The sequence below is a fragment of the Scatophagus argus genome, chromosome 2 (assembly GCF_020382885.2).
Source record: "Scatophagus argus isolate fScaArg1 chromosome 2, fScaArg1.pri, whole genome shotgun sequence".
NCBI lineage: Eukaryota > Metazoa > Chordata > Actinopteri > Scatophagidae > Scatophagus > Scatophagus argus.
In genome coordinates, this window is record NC_058494.1 from 12,699,983 (window position 1) to 12,722,350 (window position 22,368).

At 39.6% G+C, this 22,368-nt stretch overlaps 1 long non-coding RNA gene across 1 annotated transcript; it reads right to left on the bottom strand.

Annotated features, from left to right (window-relative positions):
- Positions 1–4,350: 4,350 nt before the first annotated feature.
- Positions 4,351–5,580, bottom strand: LOC124053698. Its single transcript, XR_006842209.1, has 2 exons — positions 5,272–5,580; positions 4,351–4,594 (listed from the first exon to the last, which is right to left on the bottom strand). It is a non-coding gene; the product is annotated as an uncharacterized LOC124053698 (long non-coding RNA).
- Positions 5,581–22,368: the final 16,788 nt, after the last annotated feature.

Sequence of the window (22,368 nt, forward strand, 5' to 3'; positions counted from 1 at the left end):
GAGTAAAATATTCATCTTTCAAGCCTCTTTGACTGAATCTCTTAGCTTCCCTTGAGGGAGCTGTATTCTGAGTGAAGCATCAGCATCCCACAGCATACAAACCCTGAAGCCTCCACACTGCTTGCCTGCTTGCTGCTATTCTCACCTCCTCTGGGGCAACACCTCAGTAGTTTCACACAAGCTCACTGTGAGACTTACTTACTTGACATCCTCTATGAAAGAATCCACAACAAAAACACAGTGGATTAGACACTCTCTGATTTCCAATTGGTTCAATGCATTGCAAATTACATGTTTGGGCTGTTTTACTCACCAAGCTAAGCAGCTATGGTTTAAGAATACACTGTCATTCTCAACTGATTTCACCACTGAACTAGTAACTGTAATATCCCCAGAGTACTTTAAAACTCTTGCAATTATGAAAGTAACTGAGGGAGGAGAAACTCAATAAACCTTGCAACTTCACTACAGCAAATTTTTAAATTCTTAATCATTTTGCCTTTATGTAAATTCAACATTAAATGCACTACAGTATGTTCGTTCTTTCCTTGTAAGAAGTGTCAGTTTGACATTACTGTACCAATCGGTCAACCAGGTAAATCTAATTTATGAAAGATGACATTTTATTGAAGGTGAACATGTCAAATTTTAAAAATATAGCAAGTGATCAGCAGCGACCAAGAGAGGCTACTCCTCTCTTGAAGAAATCTCCCAGACTCCTTTGTGAGTTGTCAAGTTGTGGAGTTAGGAGACACTGTATGAATGTTGTAAAAAACAGACTATCCTTAATTATTTGGACCTTCTTGTAAATCTTACAAATGTATACATCAAGTCCTTAGTTTATATGTGTCCTGGTGTCCCATGAATGCACGTTTATTTGCTTATGGAGTAGGAAAGTGAGATCTGGTCACATTAGGTCAATCGAGACACATGTGGACACACGTTAAAATTTCAAGTTTGAGCTGACAACCTCAGAGCTGTCTGTTTGTGATCGGACACCCCAGACTTTGTTAGCCAACCACCGTCCTACGTGTCACGTATAGCACATGTTGGTGTCCTCATGTACTCTGTGAGTGAATCATTGCCATCTGTGTTCTTTCCCCTTAGTGTCTCACAGGTTTCATCAGATAGTGGCGCAGTAGCTACTGTAGCTAGAAATCATCCTAGTTTTGACATACAACTCAAAATCTCAAAGAAATGAGAACAAATCCCCAGTTCCCTCACAACAAACATGTCTGACATATCTCCCACTGCTGTGTCTAAAAAGCGATGGAGGTCTCTGTAGGCAGGCAAATTGGCAAAAGAGGAGTGATTGATCTGATCCACTTTCCACCTTATGCTGCAATAAAAAGACAGGTGAGGACAAAATCAGTAGATGTTTATAAAGGTTACTGTTGTGCTGTGAATATACTGTTATGATCACTCTGACTTAAACAGGGTGAGGTGTAGGCAGAGCAAGGGGAGAGGGATTTAAAGTCAAACTGTCATGCCTTCAGACAAGAGCTACTGACATCAGTAGGATCATAGGATGAATATTCTTCCCCCAGTTTCTGTGATATTCCAGTGATGGAGTCAGGTCGGGGTCTATGACATAGGAGGTGTTCAGAAAACCCATCATCATATCAGGTGAATTTTGGATGACCACATACCAATTTTCACAGCAATTCAATTGGCGCCGGCTGTGCTGTACTTTACCAGCTCTACACAGCACTGGACGTCCAATATCTAATTGTCTACAAGGTTAGAGACAGTGTCCTAAATAGGACAAATGGTGTGAGTGCTCTGAGAAGGCAGTGATGTGTCAAACCTTGCCATGGTTGGTAAGAGGTTGGAGAGGCAGAGTGATTAAAGCAATGAATCACTTGTGAGGAGGTCTCAGCTGCTGGCGTCATCTCACAGGCAAGCTGGCAATTCTGCAGAGCCCATAAGCAGTAACAGCAATTCTTCACTAAAACTAAGAACAAAGTGTGTGTGTCTCAGAGCGAGAGAGAGATGTTTCAGTGGAGACACATTGTTTTTCACTTTGTTGTTTATACAACACGGTATAACTGTGTCCAATTTCATTCTTATTCTTGGCTAGCCAAAACAAGACTCATAAATCCAGGTAGTAGGTGGGTACTGAGGGCCACAATCACTTTGCAATGCTGTGAGAAAATGAGCTCAGGTGTTACCTGCAAGTGTGCAGTGAAGTGGAGAGAGACTCTACTGTGTTTACGAGTAACACAGCAAGATAGAATCTAGATTTGATTATCCTGAACTAAAAATATGATAACAGCACTGATGTAGACTGAAGCAAAAGTACACTTTGCAGCTTAACTAAACTTGTACAAACAACAAATTCTTGTCTGCATGTAAAACAAAAATGAAATTTAAATAAAATACTTACAAAATGACAAATGAAAATGCATTTTACAAATTTAGCTTTACTGATCAAAATGAAACCACTAGGTAGCACTACAGCAGTAGCCTAATGTGCCACCTAACATACAGCTCATGTAGTAAACAGTTTTTTGTCATTTTTCCTGACTGCCAGTTTTGAAGTTGTTGATCCTGTTGTTAGGACATGTAGCAAACTGTATGATCTTTATCTGCGTGGGACATGGGAGGATGACATTTTGATGTTTTGGGTAGATTTTCAGAAAGGATTTGACTGCATTGATCATTAATCAAAATCTTTCAACCATCTAGGTGTTATGTTAGTGTTTAGGCGGCATGAAACGAAACAAATAACATCGAAATAATATCAGCATACAAAACCTCTGTAAAAGCCTACAACAGGATTAAAAAGTGCTTTTAGCTAAATGCTGGCATAAACATGCTAACAATAACAGTGTTTATATGCTAATTGACACTGTTATCCAGAGCCATGCTGTTAGAGTGGCCAAAAAGTATACAATTTCAAAAGTCATACAGAAAACTGACCAAAGCAAAACAGATCTAAAAATAAATGCCACACTAAAGTAAACTTGGTCAAGCCCAATATCACAAATCACAAATTTGCCTCGAGGGGCAGCATAAGACACCTTATATCTTTAGATCCTGAATTGAGATAGAGAATGTAATAAAAAAATGAAAAAGGACTAGAAGGCAGCACAACCAACCACGGCCCTGCTGGCCACACTGACAGAGAGCGAGCCAATTCATCCTTGTTTTTCATTTCACGCCTCTGCTTGCATCGTTTATCCTATTCAAGTGAGACATCAATGCCAATATTTAGCAATATGAACTGTGATTGATGATGACACCCACAGTCTGCCACAGTAACTATCCTCTCCACAACAACAGCATACTTATGTATGCTTTAATTGACAGAACAGAGGCAACACAGCCATCCAGCGTCTGCTCTCTGACATCTGGGAAACTAGCAGGAAGGATATTGGGCCAACAGGACTTACTGCTCTTTTCAACACTAGTGTCATGTTAAATTAAATTAATTAAAGTCATTAATTTAGTCTTAGTTTAAAAAAGTGCTTTTTTTGCCACAGCCCCACATCAGACTTTATGAACTTTACAAAGTTACAGTGTTTCTTCCACATACTATACATAATGCCTATATATGGAAGCAATTTGAAGTTAATAACGTGTAGCATGACACTCTGGAAATACTGCCATATGCATACCACTTTAACTAAAGTCTATTTTCAACCTGTCAAGACTGCTATTTTTGTGTATTTTCAAACTAAGCCAAGATTATTTATAATGTGGGGTGTGGGTGAACGTATGGCTGAGGGGTTTGCTGAAGTAAATTAATGGTGCTACAGTGGTTTTCATGCCTCCCCTACATACATGATATAGAACTAAATGAAAGGAAAATGAAATGATGTTCCTGGCCACTTGCAGACATCTGATCTCATGGCAAGCTGGCCTGGTGGTTGATCATAGAGATGTAATCACTGTATTTTCATGTAATCAAGTTCAACGAAGTGACCATATATGGTTCCGTATGGCCCGTTAGAGGTAAAAAAAAATATATATATATATATATATATATGTATAAAACCATAAACAACAATAGAATTCGACCTTATTTCATGGTAAACAATTATTATTTTTATATTATATAAATTAAATATTTTAATAAATAATAATAATTAATAGAATTAACATATAATAATATTTTTTTTGTTTTATTAATATTTCATGGTAAACAATAAAAACAACATTTAGCTTATTTCATTGTAAACAATAAAAACAATAATAAAGTTAAAAATTCTAAAATTAAATAAAGTAGTCAAAGGGGGCTTCTATGTAGTTGAGTGGTGAATGCTGGTACTGTGGCAGGGCTTCATTGTCCAGGTCAACTTTGTGCCAGGTTGTTGGCATGTCTGCAGTCTTTCTCGATCTTTTTGGTTGTGGTGCTGGCTCCTCATCCTCATCCTCATCCTCATCGTCCTCCTCCTCCTCCTCAAGCACCTCCACAGCAGGCTGTATGCACTTCCTCTTACTTGTGCTGGGAATGTCCAAGTCATGGGCGGGTGGGACAAAGTAGGTCTGCCACATCGTCATCTTCTTCCTCATCATCATTGCTGATGGCAGGATGGGCTGGCACAACCACAGTCCTCTTCATTTTGCCATAAAACAGCTGAGCCAATAGCTGTGAAAAAATTCGATTAGATTGGATTACATTCAACTTTATTGTAAATAATTCTTACTGTAAATAAATAATATATTCAATTTCCCTCAGGGGATTAATAAAATATATCTATCTATAAGTGTATACATTATATAATAAAGGTATGAAATAATATAATATGATATATATAATGTGTCTAAATGAATGTCTATTGCTACATGTATGTATGCACAGGCTCTAAGACTAACAAAACATAAAACAAATGCAATAAAACTTAAAACAAACAAAAAAAAAATAACGGGTATAAGGTCATAAAACTTGAATTTCCCTTGGGATCAATAAAGTATCTATCTATCTAAAACAAAAATCACTCATAATCACGATTTATAGTTTAAAAAGGTCTAGAAGTGGGTTAAACGTCTCACTGAACCTTTGGCAACATTATCACATGAAGTCCCAAGTTTTATTGTGTTATTTGTACAGAAAATGCGGAGGTGCTATGAATCGGGCGAATGTCCACAAACGGACACACGACGCTGACCCCAGTTTATCAGTGAAAATGGCGTATGATCAAATATAGCGTCCGCATTTTTCATTGCACAGTTTCACTAATTTTACTAAGTCCTACACAAACAACACTTAGATCGTCACGTAGCACAACTATTCAACCATAACATATGTGAGTTCCGTCAACTTACCATGGTTAATTTGGACGTTATCACCGGAAGTGTCGGAAAAGATTAAGGCCCAAGTCCCCTTTGTTCACGTTATCAAGAACTAGAAAGTTTGACGCGTTCCAGAACTCTGCTGATTGGTCAAATGCTATACGATGACTCACACTGTGACGTAGGGGGAGCCCCGCTGATTAGCTGGGTGAGAATCGCGTTGTTTTCTAACCTAAGTGCTCAAATATGGTCACTTGAAATGCAAATGGAGGTCAATCATCATTTCACACGCTGTGTTTGTGGGGCTGTGGCGTCAGTCGGTTGGCAGGATTTAGGTTTATTTGTCATTATGAGTCCAACTTTCTGAGAAAGGATCAGAAAGTTGAAAGCTGTGAACTAAAGCCAAGTCGATTTTGTTTTAGCAGCACATTACATATGAAGTGGTTCAGAAATACACAAGGACTTTGGAAAAAAAAATACTCACACTTCTGGAAAGGGGCCACATGGATACAGAGGAAGATGAACTGATGGAAGACAACCAGATCACCATCCATTAGTTACTTTTGCTCAAGCATTCTTGATAACAGTTGAAAAAAAAATAATGACGTAAGACAAGGCCTAACGTCTTTATTGCAGTGGATGTGTCTGTCCTGAACAGAGATTTTGTAGTGTGTAAACCAATAATGTAGACTAGTTCGGCTCAAGCACAGTTGTGAAATTGTATTGGATGGACTTATTGCAGGACTGTAATATCTGATACACCACACGCCCAGTTTTATTTTGTGATTTCTTTCTTTATTCTGTCAGATAATTTGATTTATTGATTGTGATTGGGATGTTACACATTTAACAAAAATAAATCTAAAATAACTTCCTTAGCTTTAAAACTCAAAAATAAACTCACTATTGTCCTCATCGTTTGAAGTCACCATGTGTTTTATGTGTCTCTTTGACTGACAGCTCACCTCAAAGTCTGTTCCTTTAAACCTGTTAAAATGACCTCATCCCCTGCTTGTGAAATCAAGATTACAGTAATAATGTGAGCAATGACATTAACATGTACACTATTCAGGCATCCTTTTTGGTTTTTTACCCAGAAGCAATTTTTCCAGACATTGTAACCAGTGCACCTTGGGTACTGTATAAGTGAAGCATTTCACAAAATCTATTCAGTCACTTTATGTAGTTCGCAGCACCAGATCTGAAGCTCACTCCTGAGGGAGGACTCCTGTCAACAGTGATCGATCACTGAGGGGCCACCCATCAAAAGGTGACATTGACAAGTTGAAACAGCTTCTTTGTTTTTTCTCTAAGATGGATGAAAGTTTAAGTTTATTGATTCTCAGCAGTGTGCTACAGCGAATGAGGAAAGTAATTTTAGTTGCATTAATTATGATGATATTGTTTCTGTTATAGATTAGCAATCAAGGATATATATGTTTATATGATGAAAGTACCGTACTTTTATTTAAAGGTGTCACCTATGAAGTCTCAAAAGCAGCACCATTCAGTATTTTAGCAGTTTGGCAGTCAGTGTCGGTTGACTGTAGCAACAAGCAGTAACATTTGAGGATCTGGGAGACAGAAATAAATGGATTCTATTCCGAGACACCTGCTGTGTCTAGACAACCCAGATATGCCAATACTTGATCTGGCACGCTGTTGCTGCCTATATAACTCTCCTGGCTGAGAAAGATTGTACTTGAACACACATGGGAAGCTGTTTTGTGCCCCTGGGTTGTTTGATGAGATGAAAAGAAGTTCTATTCTCTCAGCCTTTATAAGTCCGAGATGCTTTAAGTGCCCACTCTGTCTGGGCCTAGAGGGACTGTTGTCATGCAAAGTTTCTCTTTAAGCTCCTAGTTTTAGCCCAGAAATACCACACACTGTAGCCATTCCCTCACTTACACAATAGGTTTTGCCTTTTGTGTGAAAATTCAAAAGTGTGGGAAGAAAAACAACTGACACCTTATAAAGATTATGCATGTCTCTTGGCCTATAGCTATGCTCTTTCCTGTGGCTGAAGAAAAAAATTCTGTTGCAGCATGGGGGAGGAATTGGTCTGAACTGGCACTGTTAAATTGGCACAAACAAGAAAAAACATCTACAGCAGACACATTATTCTGTCCAAAACACTCCTAAAGGCAATCTCAGACATGGTAATTTATAGTGCTGAGAAATGAATGAATACTGACTGATTCTGAAACTATACGCAAGGAAAGAATAGAAATGTCTGCAGTTGGTGATGCTCAACTTTTCAAAAAAAAAAAAAAAAAGAGCGTAAAAGGAAAATTAAGACATTTGAACTTACCAGGTGACAACATTGGTGATCAGACTGAAAATGTTCTCTCTCTCTCTTTAATTTTTATTTATTCATTTTTAATGTTGAGTCCAAATTTGTAATCCTAGATTCAATTCTGCATGGAAACTGTAAACCTCATCTGTAAACCCAGAGCTTAAGGAATTAGACTCAAATGCCCATTTATGGTCTGGCAAAATATATATTTTACATGGAGTGCATATTGTATAAGCTAAATCTCAGCTATAAACTTGGGCTCACAAAATGTTGCACTAAATATACAGCGCATAAAAGTTATGTACCTCTCGGGTAGAGGTTTAGTCCTTTTTCTTTGACCGACTGAGTCTGAATGATTTACTGTCATGATCTATTTTATAACTGTAAATACCTCTGTGTATATTTTGTGCAGTGTATATTTTCTTTTGTATATTTGCAGTCTGTTACCAGAATAAGTCAAGCCCCCTTCTCTACAGGCATAATGTGTTTATCGCCTTCACCAGTTAACAGAGGGGACGAGTAGGAAAACAAGGAGAGAAACTGTCCACTTGCATGATGATGCTGTGCCCCTGTCTGCCTGCTCTTCTCTCCCTCTCTGTTTAAATTCCCATTAACCATCCTGACTTAATAGCTCTGCTATTTCAGACAATTTAAGGCCCCTCTCCAGCAGAAAGGACGGTGCGATCGAGCGTGGTGGAGAGCTAATTGAAGTCCACTGACACCATTAGAAAACTGCCATCAGCCTGATAGCCAGTTGTATAACAAGAGGCTTAGGGCCGAGGAAGAGCGACGGAGCGACAGCCGATGATGAAAAACACAACACTGATTTCTCTCTCACAGGTCAGACCACGTCTCCCTTAACTCTCTGAAAGAGAGTAGATATAAGGGCATATTCAAACACATATGGCTTAGTGGTGTATTTTCACCAGCTTACATGTCTCTTTCTCATGCAAACTCACAAACATTAAAGCCAAATAGTATAATCCCATAACTAATTCAGTTCAACTCTCAGTTATTGTGAAGCAGTACTTAGACTGACCCAGGATTCTGCCAGCAACAGAAAACAAAGCTATATCATTTTTATCTGAAAAGGTCATTGAATACAGTGACCCACCATCTTCTGTCATGCACTAGCCTTTATCTCTGTGGCCCACACTAATGCACCATGACTGTTGTCTTTGCTGAAAGGACTAACAAGTGTACTCTTGCTGAAAACAGGCATTTTCATGGAGTCTCCAACAGAGGGGAGGCTAAAATATAAAGTATGTAAATAACCATTGTATTTGGTAATGACTTGTTAAACTATCTTCCAACACCATCTCTGGCAGTTAGCCACAGTGGAAATCAAGCCTGCAGCCTGGAAATACCCCCCAGCCTGGTTGCCACAGGAGGAGCCTAAAGAGGCCAGTAACATGTTGATCTGCGCCATTGTCTCCCCTACTGTGCTGTGGATTTGATTTGGCTGTGACTGTCTTACTTCCCTCAGGCTTTCCCAGTGAGGTGAGGAAGTGGGCCATCTTGCTGAATAGAAATGATCATAGATGTGCAGGATGTGAGAGATCAACAGGAGTGTAGCCTGTATGCCTGTTTTTCTTCCAGAGAACTTGAGCCCAATACTATGCAGAGTATGTTTATGCAAGTTTGTCACTCTTTGGTATACTTGTGTGTGTGTGTGTGTGTTTTGTGTCCCCCCTAAGCCTTTCATGGCTTTCCTATGACTCTAATGAAGGCTTCTTACAGTATAATGAGAGATGTGGTCAGATAATGGAGGAGGTAATTACTCCAGCGTGCAGCAGCCTCTGGTTAAGAATTACATTATTGATTGGCCAAATGCAACAGCGTGACAGGCCAGGAAGGGCTGCAAAAACAGAGAATGGAGAAGAATCAACTCCTAAAATAAACAACTCTTCTCTCTGGCTTACAATCGAGGCTGACTCATGAAGCACACAGGTGAGCAGAGAGCGAGTACGCACACACACAAACACGCATTTTCACTTTTTTAATTTTATTTTTTTTTGTTTTATAAGCGTTCTTTTTTTACAATATTTAAATTTTTTACTTACCTATTATTGGTAGCTGGGATATAAAGAATTTCACTGCACATTGTACCATGTATGATTGTGTGTGTGGCAAATAAATCTTGTATCTTGTATCTTGCATCCAGCTGAGGAAGTTCCCTCGACAGGAAACATCTGCAGTGCTGTGAGTGTGCAGTGATCCAAACAGCTCCACTGAGCAGCAAAATTTGCAGGCTACACTAAACTGAGTTAAATGGTAGTGTATATTCTCTAAACACAGTTCTATTAGCATAACTAAAAAGGAGGAATACATTCAGTAAACATTAAATTCATATCTAATACTCTACAGATTATTTAATTCCCTCTCTGGGACTTTCAGACAATTGCACATATTCTGACAGCTTCAGCCCAAGTTACTAAACTTCCCAGACCAGCATTTTGCACTGAGCACATCCAGTAATTTTGCACATAGTTCATGACCTTAACTGCTGTTATTTTTGGCCAAAACTACAGGAGGCCCTCTAAAGGCTAAGGTTAAAGCTTGAAAAATGGCACAACAGAGATTCTGCACACACACACACACACACCAGGCATTATGCTGCACACAAAACACACATTACCTTACATTACCCACAAGCCTTCATCCCCTATAGCAATCGATGTATTTGATTCCCTGTTAGATAGAAGCATGTAAGACATTAGGATCTTCTCTAGTTCTCCTGTTCCTCTGACCATATTAGAGGGTCTTCAACAAGGTCTCAGAACGTGACAGCAAAAACAACAGCCTATCACTGACGCACAACTGAACTTTCTTATTTACACACAAGGGACTTAATTTTCACCACAAACACTCACGGCTGCCATGAGGAAGGATTGATATTCCGACACAAATCCCCTATTCAGCAGAGAAACAAGGCAGTAACTGCAGCTGTTAAATGCCAGAGGGACTCCACACAGTATAGCTAATTATGGACCCAGATCTGCCCACTAGGTAGCTGCTGCAGTGATTGTACATAGTGTGTGTCAGTTTGTATGTGTGGCAGCATGCATGAGCACTTTGTGTATGTAGGTGTGATTGTTGGGGCTTTAACTTTTCATTAAAACAGAAGGCCTGGCACACCAGAGTTTCAATGTATGTCCCCAGAGGCTGCCATTTTCCGTGAGCTCGACACAATCAATTTGCCAACCTGGTGAAGGAGGAGATGGATGTGAAGGGGTGGACTAAAAGATGGATGGAAAGACGGAGGGAGAAACAGGCAGGGACTGAAACACGGCAAAAAGGCTTAATGACAGAAAACACCTCAAGCACAGAAATTTTTGCCAAAAAGCCTCCTGTGGGCAACTGGGGAAAGCAAAATAAAGTCAGAGGAGCTGCAGAAAAGTGGAGAGGGGAAAACTGAACAAGGAAGTTGTAAGAAGTTGTGTCACTCAGTGTGTGTTATGAGCGGAGCCAAGGTGAATGAAAACGTCAGTGACCGATACAAATGAAAACCTCTCATAATCATAAACATTTTGCAGACTATTTAACTGATGTGAGCCAGACAGAGGGGAATTCAGCTCGTAATAACCATTGAATTCGAACACATATGCTTTTGCCTTAGACAGCACGTTAATATTTGGGTCGAATGAGGAAACTGTTACTTGCTCTGATGTTGAGCATATTGATCTGCTTTACAAATCATTTCAAATCACAGCTCTCTTCACTCCCCTGTTCTGGGTCTGTTTGATCACTCTGCTGCAGCTCTGCGTGGTCTCTGATTTCCTCACTGTCTGAATAATTTTACATTGCTTTTAACCTTGTATGTGTGAGGGGCAAGTGCACAGAGAAAGTACCAAGCAGTGTTTCAGCCAACTGTGGCAGAGTGACTATTTTGAGTTGGTGAAATTAGCTAAATCAGGGGTTTTAATTAGGTCCAAAGTCAGCAGTATTTCCTAAAGTTTTTGGTCTTTTAAGTAAGGTAATGAATCATTTCATTGTAACTAATTCACATGTTGAAAAAGAAAGCAAAGATCAGAGAAACACTTGATTGTAGTGTATTTTTTGTATGGGATAAATCTGATTTTTCTTTTGCATAACCAATCTGATTTCACTCTGTCCTATGACTGACTGTCCTACACAGGGGCAAGATTACCAGGCACAAACTACCCATAAAGATAACAGCAATCTACAGACTTTCATTTGACAAAGGCAGGAAGGAAGAAGGTTTTATTTGCTCTTTGTACTTGTGAGAAGGTGAGCACTCCCCTTATCACTGTCTCCGGCGAGGGACGTGTTTTCGTCGGAAGCGTTGGAAAACTAAAAGGCTTTTTGGACTTTGTGGCGCATGTATATGGCGCACACATACGCACACGCACACGGAGAAATGGACTCGGTCGTCAGTTTATATATATTTTAAATGCTTGGTGACATGTTTTTCTTCCATTCAAATGTCAGCATAGCTATTTGTCATTCAAAGACTGATAACAGAGTAGGTGTTTCTGTTTCACAGAACGTGTGTCCCCAGAAATTTGCCAGTACAAATATTTCCCTCAGCCGTGGCCTAGAGGTAAGAGAAGCGGCTTGTGACCAGAGGGCTGCCAGCTTGATTCTCCCACCGAACGGGAAGGAAAAATTTAGGTATACACATTTCTTTTAAAGTTTAATGTTATTCTTTTTGCCTGTATGAGTCCTTCATACACTCCACTGCTCCATCCCTATAAACCACCCTCACTCAAGTGCAAACTCATCTCATCTCCAACGAGGACACCATTTAACACTTGGAATCTGTGGGAATCGTTGCTGCAGGAACATAATATTGACGTTATTGATGCTTGTCCTGATGTCTTCCTGTGTTTGTGACCTAAAAGGCAAAGATAATGGATGACTCTTCCCTTAGTGCCTTCTCCTCGTTGTCAATCGCACAGTCACAGAGGTGTGGGAATGTTGACAGAGGCCATTTTCATCAGCAGTCAAACAGCTCATTTTATGAACTATCAGTAATGGACAGTGCTATCATTTATGAAGGGTAATGTCTTTAAAGAGGACATCAATAGAGGCTAATGTCTGAAGGGTACTCTGTCTGAAGCAATCCTCTGTCGGATGATATTTAGACTTGTACTTTATGAGGTGTTTTCAGTAATGAATGCTCATCAAAGTTATGTTGAATGAATACTGTGAAGAAGTCCCCTTTTCACTGGTTCATTTACAATGGAGATGTGTATCCTGAACATATATAAAAACACCATTTCCATGTGTGGAAAATTCCCAAATCTCCCCTGCTTAACATAGCACCTTCTTTTCTTTTCCACACAGAGCCTGGCATGTGGAGATCAGCTTTAAATACATCTCAAACCCATATGTGCTGATCTTCTCCCTTGCTAACCCTTTAAAGGGCACTCATTGAAATACTTGTAAATTCAAAATTTCAACCCCAGAGTGTTGTTGGAGCAAATAACATGACCATTTTACTTTTGTAACATTTTGAAAAAACATTTATTTTCATGTAGAAAATCAAGCTCAACGAAGTGACCATATATGGTTCCTTGCCTGTTAGAGGTAAAAAAAATAAATATGTATAAAACCATAAACAACAATAAAATTAGGCCTTATTTCATGGTAAACAATTATTATTTTTAAAATTAAAATTAAAAATTAAAATAAAAAAACTAAAATTATTCTAAAATTAAATAAAGTAGTCAAAGGGGGCTTCTATGTAGTTGAGTGGTGAATGCTGGTACTGTGGCAGGGCTTCATTGTCCAGGTCAACTTTGTGCCAGGTTGTTGGCATGTCTGCAGTCTTTCTCGATCTTTTTGGTTGTGGTGCTGGCTCCTCATCCTCATCCTCACCGTCCTCCTCCTCCTCCTCAAGCACCTCCACAGCAGGCTGTATGCACATTCTGGTAATGAATGCTTTAGCCAGGGTTTTGTCAGAAACTTTCCTGCATACCACCCAAACAGCAGCTTCATGTACTTCTGACTTGGAGTTAAAGTATCTTAACATATTGACCTTCCTGCTTGTGATGCAGTTTGTTATGCGGTGGACAATGACAAAGTTGACTAACTCAAGTACTCTACTACTCTACTCTACTACAATTTTGAGCTACATGTTACTTTGCCTATATGTATAGTATATTATTACCAGCAGTAACATATTTGCATACTTTTTACACTCACAGATTCATAACACACTTTCAGCTTAGCTGGTGTGGTTATAGACTCTTGTTGGTATGTCCTGGTTCATCCTTTGTTTGTGATTATGTTGCAAATGAGATGCACACTCACCTTGTCCAATTCAAGGTGAAGCACTAAAACTTAATCAAAGGAACTACATCGTAAGCACCAGCATGCAGACATCTGTACAGTCCTTTTGTTAAATAAAAAAATGATTTCTCTCTCAGACATGGATGGCTCATGAGGGATGAAGTGCATAGACATATCTGTGTGCTTCCACTCTAATTACCATAATAATTTCTTTTTTATAATTAAGGCGATATACCCGCTTTAAATCTCTAGCAGTGTCTATAAGCACTTCAGCGTGAAGTGGTTGTCTGAATGTTGTTAATCACATAGGGGTCATCTTTTCACTGAGGCAGGTTGAACTGCATTGAATCGTTCCATCGTAAAGCAACTTTAGAAGCTAGAATCTCATCTGGGAGTCGAGCCAAAATAAAGGATATGTTTAGGCCCAGTAATGCTGCAATAACACATCAGCAACTTCAAAGTGCAAGCAAACAGGAAAGGCTAATCCTCTGTGTTAGCAAACATTGGCATCTAGTTTGAGCACGACTCTACATTCACTTAGAAGGTAGGCCATCTACCCTGTTTGCTGTGAGCCAGATTAGCTTCCTGATTCTGCAAAAAACATGCCTCTGATCTCCTCGGAACTGTTTTCAGAGTGATAAACTTATACTGGGACCGGGGAAACTAATTTCTTTCCACTCATGTTTTACGTGTGTGAAATGACAATAAAGCTCCTTGAATCCTTGAATCCTTGAATAAACTCTCCCTCAAAGGTAAATTTGTCCTGAATCAAAGCTGCTGACAACACCATCAGGCTTGCACTAGACATAAGAGATGAATACAGATATTATATTGTACCCAATTACAGTCCAAACAAAAGATTACGAGGATCCATGAGATTAGAGAGAATTCTGGCTTGGATGAATCTGATTATGCAAGACAGAATCATGTTGAGCTGGTCAAGAGCAACAGTCAGAATTTGGTGAATTCATGATTCACATGCAGATGGGACTATTAACAACATAGCAATACCCTAAATGTTTTATAAAACCATATGTGTCCTCTGAAGGCATCAAAATGCAAATGAATGTAAAATGCCTTAAAGTTATATTTTTAATGCTTTCAAGGACACAAGTTTCTTATACAGTATAAAGCCAGAGGAGGTGTTAATGCTGTTGAAGTGTCATTTTCAGATACAAGTTAATGTGTTAAAGACCCATAACATGCATGTTGAAGGTAATTGCAGATAATTGCAGGTAATAAAACTTTTTTTTTTTTGATCTGTCAGTGCTCAAAGCCGGTTGATGGATTATTTTGTCTTTCTGAAAACTTAACCAAATACTTTCTGTTCTTGACTTTAACAATGTTTTTTTTTTTATGTTTTATTTTTTTATTCCATACATTCTCCTCGTCAAAACCTAGCATTTACATGACTCACAATGCAACCCGAGCACTGATGGTTCTGTATGGATTTTCTTTGTGTATTTAATAGTTTTAATCCACAAGACAATCCACAAATTTGTACTGTGATCTGCAAAAAGCTCACTGTCCAGAATAATTTCTTTTTGTGTCATGTCTACAAAAATACATCCATTTTTAAATATGAATAACTAAGAAATGACATGAATGAAATGATAAAACCAGTAAAATTTATTAAAAAGCAGTACAACACTCTGACGTACTCTAGGCATCATATGTTTTTCATGTCAGTAACAAAATTAAATATATTGTAACTGATGTGGTGGTTTTCACTTTAGTCTCAAATCTCTCAAAGTCCTGCTCCAGTCAGCTGCACCCGACAGCTGCACTATAATCAAGTTTATTCAAATGGATCCTTTTGACGCCTGTAACAGCCTGTAGATTATGGTGAGATTGATGTATCATGAGGCCACAGATGGCAAAGCACAGTTCTAATATCTCAATGTTCATGCAGTAGCTGCAGTTTTTCTAACCACATCGGGGTCATTTCTGATCTATTACAGTTGAACTTTATGTACTTGAATATAATGACAAGTCATTTCTAACAGGGAAGTTAAGACCTGTCAAGCACCTTAAAAAGAATGACCTTAAGAATTATTTGATCCAGAGAGTGAGCCAATTATTTGCATTCGTGGCTTAAAATGTTAAGAAGTTTTTCATTGTTGTGATCTGGCCTTTGTGGTTCCTCCCAATGAGACGTGATATAATGTTGATGATTTGCTTCCGAAAGTGATGTTGTGCGACTTAGTAGGAGCAATTTGGTTATTGGCAAAGAGTCAATGATTATGGGAAATAATCATTAAAGTAAAATCAGTGTGTGCTTAATACGCATAAATATCGGGGCACCACCCTGTCACCAGGGACCAATAGCCAAATTAATTAATAGGAAAAACAGTCTCTTAAAATTGTGAAGGATGAATCCGAGCACTGGCTGTCATGAATTCAGCTGTCATTACAAGTACATACACAATAACCACAGACAACGACAGGTTAAACTATAACAGGATTTATTAACCAGCAACAACCATCCATAGATAAGTATCACTTTGTAATAAACACTATTATAATCTAAGTTTTATCAACACACGTTAACTATTAACTAAGATAACACAGGTACAGCAACAAGAGTATATCTATACATAGGTGTGCATATATACAGGAGTGTGTGTGTATGTGTATGTATGGGTGTGTGTGAGAGAGAGATGATAACAACAGTATGGAGGCTAACCAGCTAGCCAGGTAGCGGCTAACAAGCTAGTGGCTAAAAACAAACAAAATGGCGGTTAGCAAGATAGCAGCTAACAAGCGATCCACGTCGGATGAGGAAAAAGGGAAAGTTACAGGAAAAATACAGCAGTCTGTTTCTCGGCCTGCGAGTTGCAGAACTGTGACCCGGGATCTAAGATGATGTTAATCAAAACGTTAGATTGTTGCTCCCTTCGGGCGGTTTGGACACTTGGAGAGCCTGGAGGAGCTCTCACTGTCACAGCACGCACGGGAAAAAGCGAAGGCTGATGGTCGCAGTGACCTTTTATTACCTGAGTGACGTCACCGTAGATTCCTTAGGGATGGCTGGCACACAGCCAATGTCTGTGCTCGTTCGGGGTTCGAACTCAGGAATTTATGACTAGGCGTACACCATAAAATAGATTTCTAACGGTTAGTCACTCTAAGTCAGGCTTTATGGGTCACATGTAGGCCTCTCTATTGTTCTCCAGAGCACATGACCAGAGATCCCAACAGTGATGTATCAAAAACAGACAAAAACTGCAGAGGTTATCAACAAACTTTTCCTTTCTGGTCAGTCACTTGAACGTGCATTTCTATGTTTTTCCTTCCTTCCATTGAAAAGGTCATTTATGACTGCCAGGAATAAAAGTTAGAGAGTAATGAATCATTCACCGCCTCATCTTTCTATCACACTGAAATGGCCTACACTGAAAAATCTATCAAAATAAAAAAAGGTCTGCCTTGACTAATACCTTGTAAGCCATCCATCCATCCATTTTCTATACCGCTTATCCGTCAGGGTCGCGGGGGAGCTGGAGCCTATCCCACCTGACTACGGGCGAGAGGCGGGGTACACCCTGGACTGGTCGCCAGTTAATCGCAGGGCCAACACACAAAGACAGACAACCACACACTCTCACCCCTAGGTGTGAGTGGGAAGGGCTTACACTCACAATTTAAAGTAGCCAATTAACCTAATGTGCATGTTTTTGGTATTGTGGGAGGAAGCCGGAGTACCCGGAGAAAACCCACGCAGGCACAGGGAGAACATGCAAACTCCACATAGAAGAGCCCAGACCGGGATTCGAACCTGGAACCCTCTTGCTATGAGGCGACAGTGCTAACCACTGCACCACCGTGCCTAGTCATCATTATCCATATGTGGGTAAGATTAAAACAAATAATAGCTAATGATACTTTTTTGGTTTTGAAAATAGTCTAATTTCAAAGAAAAAAAAAAGTCTAGTTTCAATGCTTAACATTTCTAATTAGATACCTACTTCGTCCCCTGATTGTGTTGAACCATTAGATATTACTGGAAATGCAAAAGCTGTAGTAAAATAAAACAACAAGTCAAGGCATTTGTTTGTAAATGAGTGCCTCAGTTGCCAGACACAATAGGGTGGGGTTTGCGGGTGGGGTTTGCCAGGCAGTTAAGATGCCAAACATCTTTGACATTTGTGCTATTAAGTAACCACAAGTAGGAGCTTCCTTGTACCGAACCTAACTGTAAACAAATATCAGCCATTGTAGTGAATTTTCTGTCTTGCATCTCAGCATATGATACAAGACTGAGTGCAGCCTGTAGGTCAGACCAGAAGGATCCAAACTTCTGTTCAGTCAAAAACTGAACACAACTGCCCTCAAACCGATCAAAACACTTTATCCCACTTCTGCGTACTCTCCTTCTGTACCCTCCAACGAACCTTCAATAGACATTAACTGTGTGATAGCAGTCTTTATGGCTGGGGACTGGGGTGGTGTGTTTATTAGTGCAGCGAAGCTTCCAGATCTGCCCATAAATGTGATTTATGATTGTGTGTGATGGAGATGTCCTCAGCATTTAAGGGCTCAAACAGAGGGCACACACACACACACACACACATAGAGAGAGAGAGAGAAAGAGAGAGAGTGAGCACCAGGGTCACGTGATAGTTACTGGTCTCTTCTTTAACTATCTGATCATATATTCAGGTTTTATATTTGATAATGATTGATCACTTTGTCTTGCAGCTAACTCACTATTATAAGTAAAGACCCGTTACTAGCAAAGTAATAGCAAGGCTAAATAAGTAAGAGATTTAATAGATTAAGAAATTTAATTGTGCATGCTGTGCTCAGAATTTAAAAAGCTTTTGATTACTACTAACAAGTGGGCGTCTCTTGCCTGCTCTTACCTCACCTGGATTAGCCTGACTACATAGTGATGCATGTCACTGCATGTTTGTTATGCAGCTAAATAGAATTGACTTGGAAGAAGGAAAGTCAGAAATACACACTGCAACCCACACTTTCAATTCAAAATTCAATTTGCATCAAGAAAGCATAAAATCCTATTTTTCTCTGCACGTCTAAACTCAGTGTGACAGGAATGAGAATGCTGCTTGCTTTTAGGCTCTTCAAACATTGGTTCTTTAAGAAACACATGACAGCCAAAACAGATGATCATTACCCTGCTGAGATCCACTAAGGTGCTCCTTTGACAGTTTGGGAAAATTGGCTCAATTTTATTTGAGTGGCAAATGACTTGTTACCTGCATGCAGCCACTTCAGCAAGGAAACAGTTCTTACTCCAACTGATTTGCTTCTTTGTTTGGAAAATTCTGTACATTTTAGAGCTTCTTCTGTGCTCCTCTCACTCACGCCTCTTGCAGGAGGAGAGGGTGGCATTGATTGCATCCTGCTAATTTCTGGACAACGCTAGTCTACACTAATGGCTGCATTAAGCACTACAGCCACGCTGCTGATGGCTGGAATCAGCAATCAAAGATGCTGAGAATGGAGGTCACGTAAAAAAGCTGAAAGGACAAGAGTAAGGGTCTAGTGCGAATTAATGCTTAGTATATTTAGTAGACCTGCTCAGCAAGGTTTCACAACGCAACAGTGGTTAGACTGGTAATACGAAGAGTGCATTTTAAATGGAAGGAACAAACTGAAAAAAGCTGAAACCAGAAAACATTGTGCTATACTGACAACAAAGATTATGTTCAAAATGAACACTTGTGATTCATTGTGCTGTAGTTTAGTCCAAATCCTCCATGAATACTGCATGGTATATTTACCTGTCAAATGAACTGGGATTGAACTGGGAGCTTACGGTGGTAAACAAAATAATTTTAGATTATTATTAACAGAGAGCCATTTTTACGGAGTGTAAACTGTACAGCTGACCCACATTCTGTGAATATCTAAAACACAATGATCCATCTCTGTCATAGAATATGACTAGAAATGTACTCAACAAATTCACAAACAATGATAGTGAATAACATTATAGGACGCTTGCCTGTGAAAAATAAACCAGCCTAATGTATGTGTTTAGGCCAGTATGACAGTTATAGTGCATGTCTCGACAGGATTTACAAGTCTACAACTACAGCCCTGGTTCCCAGCACAGTTGAAACTGTCAAAAAAAAAAGAAACACCCACCCATTGTTCACTCATGCAAAACAACCACAGAATGATGGCTTAAGGCAAAGCTAAGTTTCTCAGAGCATTTACTGTAAATGTACCTCCTCCTCAGGTAAAACTAGTCGTATGTGCTCACTGTGAGGGAATTTTTAACCAAGTTACTATTGTGCAGGTTTTACACTTGTATGTCAATATTGTCAAGACATAACCCATATCAAATATTGACTTTTAAGGAACAGGTGACCAACAGCATCCCCAAAGTTGTGAAGATAACAACTGATATACAGTTGTTAGCCACAACTATCTCTGTGTATCTAAATAAAACACATCTTATTTCAAAATATATGACATAAAACATGGAGGCTGCTGTTCAGTTACCGATCATCCATAAAGTTGGATTTATAATGGAATATTGCAGCAGTATACAACCCCCTGTAACTGAGGTCCTTATTGAGCCTTTGGAGTTACATACCAACACAAATTATATTCTTTAAACCTTGTTGAGACTGAGCTTTAATGGGGCTTTGAGGGGTATTAACAGCTAAAGCCTTCAACGGGAATTAGATGCAGGAATTTTGAATGCTACTTGTACCGGCATTTTCACAGCTCTGATCAACAGCCCATAAAACGCAGTAACCTTAAACACGTTTCCCCTTAAATGTTTGTAGTTATTTTATTCTATAAAAAAATATCACTGGGCTCCATAATTCCTGTTGTCCAGGGATCCTGTTCTAATCATTTCGTATTTTTTTTAAGTTACTTTATTAACTTAAAATCACTTCTCTGCATTTAACCCATCACTGATTGAAACACACACATGCAACATGCAACATGCAGTGAAACACACACAGGAGCAGTGGGCAGCATCAAGCGCCCGGGGAGCATATACTGGGGGTTAAGTGCCTTGCTCAAGGGCACATCAGCCGGCTAATGGAGAGTGGGGACATTATCACTCCACCACACTCAAATTTTTCTTGCCTGCCTAGTGGGGGAATTGAACCAGCGACCTTCCGATCACAAGCCGCTTCTCCAACCTCTAGGCCACGGCTGCCCCCCATTTGTGGTGAATAAGACATTAACCGATTTTCCCAATGACTGAAATACAGTGATGTGTCTGAGTGATTGGTTTTTGGCGTCACAACTGATTTGTCAAACACCAGTGACATTCAGGAAATTAGTCAAGTTTTGCAGAAAAAAATTACAATTTTTTCAGTGTATGTGATGTCAGTTGATGTAATCTTTCAACTTCACAGATTCACAGTTTTTAACCTTTCTGTAACAAACCTGACTAAACACCATAGCACAGGTCCACAGCTCGGCTCAAACTCTCCTGAGTGTAGAATTAGTGGCAAACTTTATTTACCAGATGCTAAACAACTTCAGCTGTTTCCCTGACCTACAGCAAATCATGTTAAACCGCAGATAATACTCAGAATTACGGATAATCTGGTCTACAGCAATTAAGTACAGGATAAAACTTGACATGCTGTCTGACTAAGCTGCGATGCCGCTGTCATGCTGACATAAGGCAGTGAACTCAAGCATTGCATGTGTGTGTATTGCACATGTGTGTGGATGTGTGCACACATAGCCAGTAGCAGATTACAAATGGGGCAAAACCCACTGGCCCAAAAACCCTGGGTTTGATGGCAGTGCCGGGATTTGGTTATGGGTTTATCCATATGGTGACATTCGAACCTGGAACCCTTTTGCTTTGAGGCGACAGTGCTAACCACTGCGCCACGTGCCACCCAGCTGTGGTTCATTCCTGTTTTAAGTTTGCAATCATCATACCAGCACCTAAGAAACCTTCAATCAAATGTGATTACCAGCCAGTAGCACTCACCCCAATCATGATGAAGTGCTTTCAGATGCTGATCAAGGACCACATCATTTCCACCACCACCCACCCGGACACCCCCTTCAACCTATTTCAGTTTGCTTACCTGCCAAACTGTTCCACAGAGGATGCTATTTCCTTTGCACTCTGTCTGAGCCTGACACAATCATTCCCCAGCATATGGTAAGCAAACTGCCCCGCCTTGATGCTATGCAGCATTTTGCAGCATCCGATGCAAAATGACAAGATTCTACAACAGCTTTGTTCCCCTGAACTCACAATACCCCATCACTGCACACACACACACACACACACACACACACACACACACACACTATTAGTGCAATTTTATTCCATGGAAAACATGGGGCAAACAATCAAGACAGGAAAGAAACCAGACAAACGGAACATTAAAAGCTAAACAGGACACAAGAGGAGAAACATCTCAGTGTTATTTGAAACTTTATTTTTGGAATTATATTATATCTCTCCTTACTCCTGCTGTGAAATGTCAAAATACTACTGAACGGTGACGGATTCCAGCTCTACAATAGGCCCGAGAAACCTTGCGGGGCTGAGTCACCTCCTGAAGGAAGCTGTAATGAGATAGACGTGCTGTATTTACAGTTACACTGTC